This window comes from Rhipicephalus sanguineus, chromosome 4, assembly GCF_013339695.2.
Source record: "Rhipicephalus sanguineus isolate Rsan-2018 chromosome 4, BIME_Rsan_1.4, whole genome shotgun sequence".
Classification (NCBI taxonomy): Eukaryota; Metazoa; Arthropoda; class Arachnida; order Ixodida; family Ixodidae; genus Rhipicephalus; species Rhipicephalus sanguineus.
In genome coordinates this window covers 56,392,223-56,401,387 of record NC_051179.1, presented here as the reverse complement: position 1 = coordinate 56,401,387, position 9,165 = coordinate 56,392,223, and positions in this window count along the sequence as shown.

Genomic DNA, 9,165 nt, shown 5'->3' with positions numbered 1-9,165 from the left:
TTTTTTCTTGGACCAGCTTAGGGTGCTACAGGTGTCTGACATAGCCTATGTAGCGTTTCTTCACAAGTTCAGGATTTTATTTTAAACCTGTGCGCCGCACACAGGCATACCAGAATTTTAGACAATACTACGTTTTATGGGAGTTCTATAATATATAATGATGTATTGATCTACAGTCGTCTTTTGTAAAAAAATTCCCGAAAACGCTGCAATTTACCCAATTTTACCTACGCGCCAAGGAGTGAAAAAACATAAAGCGATTCTAACAACTGTCCTCTAATAAAAGCGCGATGCTCTAAAACACAAAAAAGCAAGTTTTGGAATGAATGCGTGAAACGGTCCATTTATAGCGCCTTTTCTTCGGTACCTGGTTTTCCAGCATATCGAGGAAGTTCAAATGGCGCTTCACGTGCCCGAAACATTTTTGCCGCTCAAAATATTTCGGGACAAATACTGCAGGACTAATGCCTATACGTGTGTAATTTTCTCAGATTTTTCCAGAGAAATTGATTTTTGTCGAGCGCCCAGACTGGGACAGTTGGCATGGAATGACCCATATTCAGATTGCTGCAAGGACAAAGAGGTGAAGAAAAAGTAAGGACAAAGAAGTGTGTTTGCGCTGTTAATATTAGCCTCAGGAATATGTGCCAACTATATTTAAATGAAGATTATTTTAGTGACAAGAATCGACGCCGGCAGGGAACGCGAGTCGTGGATTGACGGGCCACTGCTAAGCACCGTCTTTATTTTCTTCTCTTGTCGTCGCCCACTATCCGGTTTTGTTCGCCGCCCAAAGGAGCGCGCTACAGAGACTTGCGACAACACGAGCGCAAGGGTCCGAGCGTGGCTCGCGTTCTGCGCATGCGCCCTGGCGGCTCGCAAATTTCTTGGGTCTCCAGTTCTAAATCTCTCTAGTGTTTCGCCGGAGTTGGGATGTGCGCCTCCGACTTGTACTTTGACATACAGGGCGTGGTCGACCGTGCTCGCGCGCTTATCTGTTGAGGGGGAGTTTTGTACACCTTGTGCTTTCACCGCAGTGTTTACGTTGATGCTATAGACCAGATTATTTTTACTCTCGCACCCACGTTTAGAGCAAGCATGCATAATCTTGACCCCAGTTTTAATCTGTCGGCGAGGCCGAAGGGGCTGCGGGATAGTTACGTCACAGCTGATGGCGAGCGATTACTGGCGGCCATCCTGTGATAAGAAAACACTGGGTGCTAGCGTAGTCGTCCGTTTCACGTAATCAGCAGCCCCCTAGCAAAGATGGTTGCCCCCTGCAAGCGATGAAAATTCTGGTCTATAGCCCGCACGAAGATCACTTTGCTCGCTGCAGCGGCCGCGTTTGCGAAAGGACTGAGCTACTAGCTAGAAGGGCCAAATTATGGGCTAGTTGAAGTAACAACTGTGACAGTTCGCGCTCGTCCTGTGTATACCTGGGTGTTCTTTTAGTGCGCCCTTCTTTGTGTTTCGAGCTGTGACAGTTGTTAGTTCGCACTCGCCTTGCGTGTTTTCTTTTCCTGCGTGCTTTGTGCTTGAGCAGTGCGCAGCAAGTTTCTAGATGCTTGCCGTTCTTCCTGTGACACTCCAATTTCTTGCTATCGCATGCATTGCTTTGAATTTGAGGCGAAATTTTGACTTTTTTTTTTTCCTTTTTCTCCTTAGGCAAAGTGGGTGTACCAGCATACAATCTTTGGTCACGAAGATCGTCACACCAAATGAGTTTTGGAAAGACAAAAACTAGCATAGTTACTTATCGCCATTCTCATCGTAGATACGCATAACGAATGTACATATGCACGTTACCTGAAAGAACGGGAACATACCTGTCCTGCCTGGGGCTTCTGTAAACGAAGGCGCGGACGACACATGAACACGCTTTATTGCATGAGAGCAACTTAACTGCGAACAGAAAAAATAATGAGCAAATGTACAGAGAAGGAATGCTCGACTGAGCCTTGCAGCAGCCGCGTATACAAGCAGAGTGGGTGGGAGTGGTCTCAATATGAGCTCTGTGACAGAAGAGATAAACGCTATCACGAAAGGATACTTTAAAGTATATGCCACAATAACTGACATACAAGAAGTGGGAACAATCTCTCTTATTGTAACATGGTTTCTTCGTTACTATAGAATGATGTGTCGTTGTTCGTGAATCAGCTGCAAGACGACACTTTAATGACTTATTTAGCCGAGCAAGGTTCGTCATCGCTTGCTCCATCTTAAAAGAGCTTACGGCGAGCAGAAGAGTATAAGTGAGGTCTTTGAGCAATGATTCGAAATATGAGAAGCAAACGACCAAAATATTCGAAATATGAGCAAGCAAGCGATTCCGCAACAGATGCACACGTGCCGAGAGCGTCCTGCTTTTCAATCAGCATGGCAACAGCGGCGCCGCTAGGTGCAGCAGATTTCGCAAGCGAAGCCTCGTTTACCGAACCAGTTACGTTGCCAATGAGGAAACGTAACACCCGAATTCACATGAAAACCCTGGCTATCTCCAGGCATACGCTTTTGCGTAGCTTCCTTGCGGATAAAACTTTATCCTTGCCGAAATAAACGAGCTAGTAATTATGCCAGGACGGGGCGTTTTAATAACAAAACATAAAGGCTAAAGGTTGAAGTTAAAGAGGTTCACTTTAAAATTGATGCATCTTCATTGCGCTGTCAGGATGGTGGTTTTGCCTTAGTGTAGCCCACACGTCCCAGATGCGTAGAAGTTCCGAAGAGGAATGTGTACATATTCCTAGCGAATAATTGAGAAAATGAACGTTAGGCCACTGTATACAATAGTGGTGCGAAAAACTGAAGAGTGCATATTGAAAAAAAGAATTCACCGACGATTATGATACTGTCTACTGCAAATTCTGAGCGCAGCTTCCTATTGGGGCAACGGGAACTGTGTTTGAAGTTTTGGCTTTGCGCAGTCCTATCAATGTAACATTCTTTACAAATTGCCACAGAAACTGCCAGCGCTAGAGTGCTACGCGTTCGCTCTCTTTCGTCCTCGTTCGCTCTATCGGTTACGCCGACGCCAACGGAGACGCCGCTCAACGCAGGAACGGCCGCCTCAGAGCTGCGCTCTAAAAAAGTCTGTTGGGCATATTTTCGCTGCCCTAGAGGAGTACTGCTGTAGTGCGTAGCGTAGTTTTGAAAGTCAAAGTGGATAAACGCGGATAAGAGAAGCTAGTGTTCTGCTTTCTTCATATATTTGAGCCAATGGTCAGCGCCTTCCTTTCTTCTCTTTAGGTATGTCCCCTTTTAAGGTGGCATACAGAAAGCCATCCGCTATATTTCAATGTATTTTTGTGACTGAGCCAGCCTATTGGCTTCCTAAAAGCGAGATGCCACCGAAGTGGACGCGTTCTCTGTACTTTCTACATCTGTTGTTTAGAAAGGTGCCAGAATATAAAAAAAAGAACATTCAGTCTCAATGTTCTCACGGTGGTTCTAGGTTTCGCAGGACCGCAAAATGTTGACCTTATCTTTGTGGTTACGACCGTATCACTCGTTTGCGTCTTGGTATTGAAGACAGAACTAGCTCACAAGGTCTTTCCGGTCAACATATATGTTCAACTGCAAATCTGTGTCTGCAGCACAGTCTCAGATGCGTGAGCGAAGCTGTAGTGGGTTTTATGATATATCGCTTCACGCGGGGCTTGTCGAGGCGGCGCGTCAATCTGTCATCGAGGGGAAAATCTAGAACACTGTCCTAGATTTCAGCTTTCTCGAGATTCTTGCTTCACTGAATGAGCAGCGCCTATTACACCCGCAGAAAGTAATCTGGGGCCTCGGTATATCTGCACTGTTTTTTTTGGTTCTCTTTCGATCTGATCTAGGTGATCGTATCGCGAAGGTTTTTTTGACCATCAAGTCATACGTTTAGGAGGAAAGTCGCTCTTATTTTTTTCGCGTGTTCCACCTAACCAGAAGTCCGGATTCGCTGAGGAAACAATATACGAGCAGTCAATGTACGATATATTTAAAGTTAAGTAGCAAAGAAAGTTTAGCACCGACAACAACTACTAGCACAAGCAATAAATATGTCTCGTAGAACTTCTTTTCAAACGCTAAACCAAATATCTGCTTATTACGAGGAAAAAAGTCTCAAGCGCGCCCGCCTCCTTCTTTAGCGACGATGCGCTATTGGGTAATTTGGCACTTTCAAATATTAGCATGGCTACTGTCAGCAAAAGATGAAATACCATAATTGCATATCCACCCAAGTTAATAGGCAAAAATAAATTATTTATTTAGTTTCTTATATCTAAATTTTTATTGGAATCATATAGTAAGCCAGAAGAAACGTAAGCTGAAAATGCCAAGCAAAAATGTTGGAGAGGAAGACAGAAGATGGCAAAGGTTCCTTCAAGAAGTCCCTGACGTTGAGTTAAAAACAAACAATGTTAAGTACAGCACAATTATAGTATGATCGAAGCGTGCTCTTTATTACGGCATTCTGGCGTTTTAGACAGTCACGTTGGCCTATGCATAACACAGACCCCAAGAAAAGACGCTACCTCTGATAGAAACAAAGCTGCAGACGTTGATTACAACTGCGATGTCATAACATCGTCAACGGCTTGTACGCACGCGCCTTCCTGCTTGGCGCAACTTGGTTCTTGCATATTTATGAAGCAGCCCGGGAACACTTGGAGCTCAAGCAATGTCGTGGCTTGTCAGTGTCGTCAACCATTTGGCGGATAACCTACTGGGTTCCGCCAGATGGCGTACCCATGCCGCAAAGAAGGAAGTAGCTTCTTTCTCTAGACCACTCTTTCTTTGCAGTCGCAATAAGTGGCACGTGAAAGACGACTTTATTGCGACGACTTTGCGCTACACAATCACTATATTATGCTTCTTGTCAGCGCGATGTGTAGCCTATTATCCCTTTGGCACTATGGTTAGCAAAATTTACCTACGGGACCTATGAAAGTTTTGTGTTCTTCCCTATTAATACGTGGCCCTGTTTGAGTGGTGTTATACATTATTTTAACTTGACTGAAATAATACATTTTTTTTTTGCCTGAGCACCCACTTCCTTCCGGAAAAGGGAGTGTCACTGTCGGCAAAACTGCTCGGAGTTGCCCAGACTTTCGTGATCATAAAGAGGACTTTGAATGGAGCATTAAGTTGTTTGGAGCCAAACCTTTTTTTCTCTACGAAACCACCCGAATGAAAAATGAACACAAAGACAAGTTAATTACCAGAAGGCTTCCGCTGCATGTGCCTTCGCACATGCATCCAGTTTTCGAAAATTGAAAGCTGAAGCGAAGCGTGAAATCGAGTCCACTCTAGCGTGCGGTGCGTTTCCATGGAGAGCGGGTATATAGGCCTGTGGTATGGCACTGAGCCTGAGGCGCTCTCATTATCTGGTTGCCAGGGATGTCACTTTCCAAAGCGAAGTTAAGATGAAGACAATAAGAGCCATAATTGTGTTACTGCATCATAATTAATCTAGACATTGAGGCACGATGATTGTTGCTCGTGTAGAGGATATACGTGTTTACTGCATGCAATATGCATTACAGTTGAAACCCGCAATAACGAAATCGGCGGGGAAAGCACAAAATTTCGCTCTTGCGGGAATTTCGTTGGCGCGAGAATGCGGCAGAAAGACATGAAATTTACAAAAAAAAAAAAAACATTCTATTTTCGAAAGTCTGTGAGTTTGCTTTGGCGGGCCTTACCATGCAGTAATTTCATGCCTCTCGATCGGGATTCTCGTTTGCCACGGCACAAACTTCGCCCCAAGCACTGATCAGTGACGGCGGCACTGCGCTGTTACCAGTACCGGTATCAAGTGCACCTACAGGCGAACCTTCTTCCGGCTCAGCTGGATCAGCGCGGATCAGCGCAGAATCGTGGACAGCGAGCTGTACGCTACGGCGAATTCTTCGGCGATGTTCATTTTTTTCCTGCCCTTTTCCACCTCGCTGATGATTGCAGCCTTATCTTGCAGCGTGATGAACTTCCGCTTTTTCGTTGGAGGAGGCATCTTTGCAGGCAGCGAAATCGGACGAAGCAATCGCAACACACAGTTCACGTTGCACCAAGCGACCAAGCAAACACTCCTACAGACGTGACCATGTGCGCGCAAAGCCGACAAAGCCAAGCACAGAGCCAAGTCAACGAACGAAACTCCATGAGGAATGTGGATTTGGCTACATAGTCCGCGATAACGAGCAGGTGTTTCGGCAAGCCATCATCATCATCATTGTCACCAGCTTTATGTTTTTTTGTAAAACAGTGACGGCGGCTGCTTCTCAAGTGCGCTGTAACGATAGTTTTGCCCAATTTAAGTGTAGCATGAATGCATTTCAGCAGTTTTCGAATGTAGTTAATGTTGCGAGAATAGATTATTTGCGCACTCACGTTTCAAAAATTTCGTTAATGAGGGACTGCGGCATGAATATCTTTCGTAGTCGCGAGTTACGAAATGCATTGACTCCTATGGGCGTTCGCCGGTGCTCCGAAAATATTTCGTTGCGGCGAGAATTTCGTTCTCTCGGGATTTCGTTATCGCGGGTTTCGACTGTACTCAACTTTTTTCACAGAAATTTTTCAGTACAGGCTTCGGCTAGAACCATTAGTTAGAAGAAAAGATTAAATGAAAATCTGCCTACTAAACTGAGTTAGTTTTATTGTTAATTGTTATATTACGCTCTAACGAGTACACCACCGGCGCATGCTTTGTAAGGCGAAATAGAACACACTTCGCAATGTCCCGCGTGCAATCCAGCACGTTCACAAGCTTGGTGGGCTTTTCGAAGCACTGACTCGTGCAAGTGAGCACGTTAAGACGCTTGCGCTATTTCACAACTCTGACGCATTACCGTCGACCTCATCTCGTGCATACACCATACAGGTGTTAGGCCTGCGACACCACTGGAGGCACTGTAGTCTACAGGTGCACTACTCCGCCGGCGCCTTGTCTCCCAATGTAAAGCTGACCTATTGCTTTCGCATCTTCAGCTAAACCGACATTGTTTATTTTCACACCGCCTATTTCGCTTACGCAATGGTTGACCGGCACAGCTTCATTTTTCCCACTAAATACCAATTATAATACCGACCCCTGTTATTCCTGCCATTTCCTGCGCCAGTTTCAGTCGCCACCTCACACATGTGGTGTCTTAGACGATGATTAAGCTTAAGACCTTTAGCATAGATATTCTACGACTACTCCACCCTACCTGAAGTTAAAAAAAAAACTTGCAGGTGTTGCATGGAATCAGCGAGGCCAACACAGGCTTAACTAGAGAGTTTCGGGTGAGGCGTTTATCCTCCAGTTGAAATAGAAATGTTAGCCGATGATATGGTTCCGCTTACGGTCAAGGAGGCAGATGCAAAGCATGCTCTTAACAGCAGGCTAATGGTGGCTACCAATAACAATTACGGCCAAAGCACTGGATCGCAAGGAACACTCGCTATTGACTGAAGCATATGCTCGAAGGAGGTGCCCGCCGCCACGGAGATCCATTTGTTGATTAGATGGCTGGCTGTATCAGCAATGCCACTGGAAACGACCGGGCCCGTGTTCTGACTTTTTAATGCCAACAAGCCCAGACAGGATGTATCGATTAGATTACCGCGGGGGGGGGGGGGAGGGGGGAGTTATCACTTGATGCGTGACGCACTTCCGTTGCACTCTTTAATTTTGTTTCTCTATATACCAAGCACATGAGGGACTAAGAACATCGTGTTCACCATGTTTTTGACACCACAAAACACATTTGTTCTGGTGCAAATTCTGCAATTGAAACAAATAATTCTAGAAGATGCGGTTTCCTCCCATTAATCCCGGCTTCTGCACAAAATAAAGTTTAGATACTATTAGTGGCCTCTTATCGCCACCTTAGCTCACCACATTAACACCACATAGAAGTTGAAGTACGATGCAGTGTTTGCCATCGTTAAATCGCAGCGGGAATCGTAGACGCGTGTGAGCTGGGAGCGTATCTTATAGGCAGATGTCTACCTTTTAAAATATCTTCGCTGCAGCATTAAAAACAGCGGACAAGTAAGTATCTTCAGAGATAATCGCAATGTGCGTGAGGTTTATGATGAAGCAGCGTCTGTTTGCGCTTTCGTGGCGACCTCGGTGTGTACAAAGATTGTGTCGCGAAATTATTAAACGTCGTTGGAAGTTGGCGCTCCATCCAGGGCACTTGTTCTCCTTTCTTTTGTTTTCTTTCCCACGTGTTACGTCAATGTTTCACCAATCCTTCGCAGGTTTCTGAAGTGCGCAATGCTTTTTACAGCGAAAGCTGTTATGAGATCACAACAAGGGCCGTTTTTGGCGCCGTAGTTGTCCACCGCCGCCGCCGCCGCCGGTGTCCGTAACCACTATCGCTCGAAATAAGAAAAACAAAACGAAATAAGAAAAAAATTCCAGGATGGAACGAGGTTCGAACCTGGGCCCTCTGCGTGGGAGCCCAGTATTCAACCTCTGAGCCATGCCGGTGCTTGAAACTGCTTTGCAAAAAGACCCTATACAGGCTTCATGTCAAGAAGGAACCACATTAACACATGTAATGTAGCGTGGTAGACGAGTAAAATAACAACCAAGCGTCACACAACGCGAATTTTGTAACCAAGCGTCACACAATGCGAATTGCGCAACGAGTGGGTTGTTGAATGCTTCCAACCCATTACGAAGGGCTTTGTCACAATTCTTCATCGTCATCAGCCGTAGCGCCAACAAAGTGCACGTAATGCCTTAAAGGTGTTTAGCGGGTACCACGATTCTCCGCAGAATGAAGAAAATTGAAATAGTGGCTGCTTCCCTACTTCAAAAAATTATGATCATTTATAGCGTAGTGGGTTCCTCGCAAGTGCGCTTCTATATGTTGCCAAGGAAGCCCATAATGCTCCCATGATGCATTTCCTCAGGGTCTCAATAAAGTTCCTTCCCTGTCTCTCTCTTTCTCACGTTGACCTATTGTTATATAGCGTGCAGGGAGAGTAAATAACGACCACGCGTCACACGATGTGAATTACGTAACTAGCGGGTCGCTGAAAGCTTCCAACCCATTACAAAGGCTCAGCCATAATTCTTCATCGTCATCAATCGTCGCATCAACAAATTGCACGTAATGCCTTACATAAGGTAGTTCGTTTCTCCGCAGAATGACGAATAATGTCGTGGTGGGTGCTTCCCAA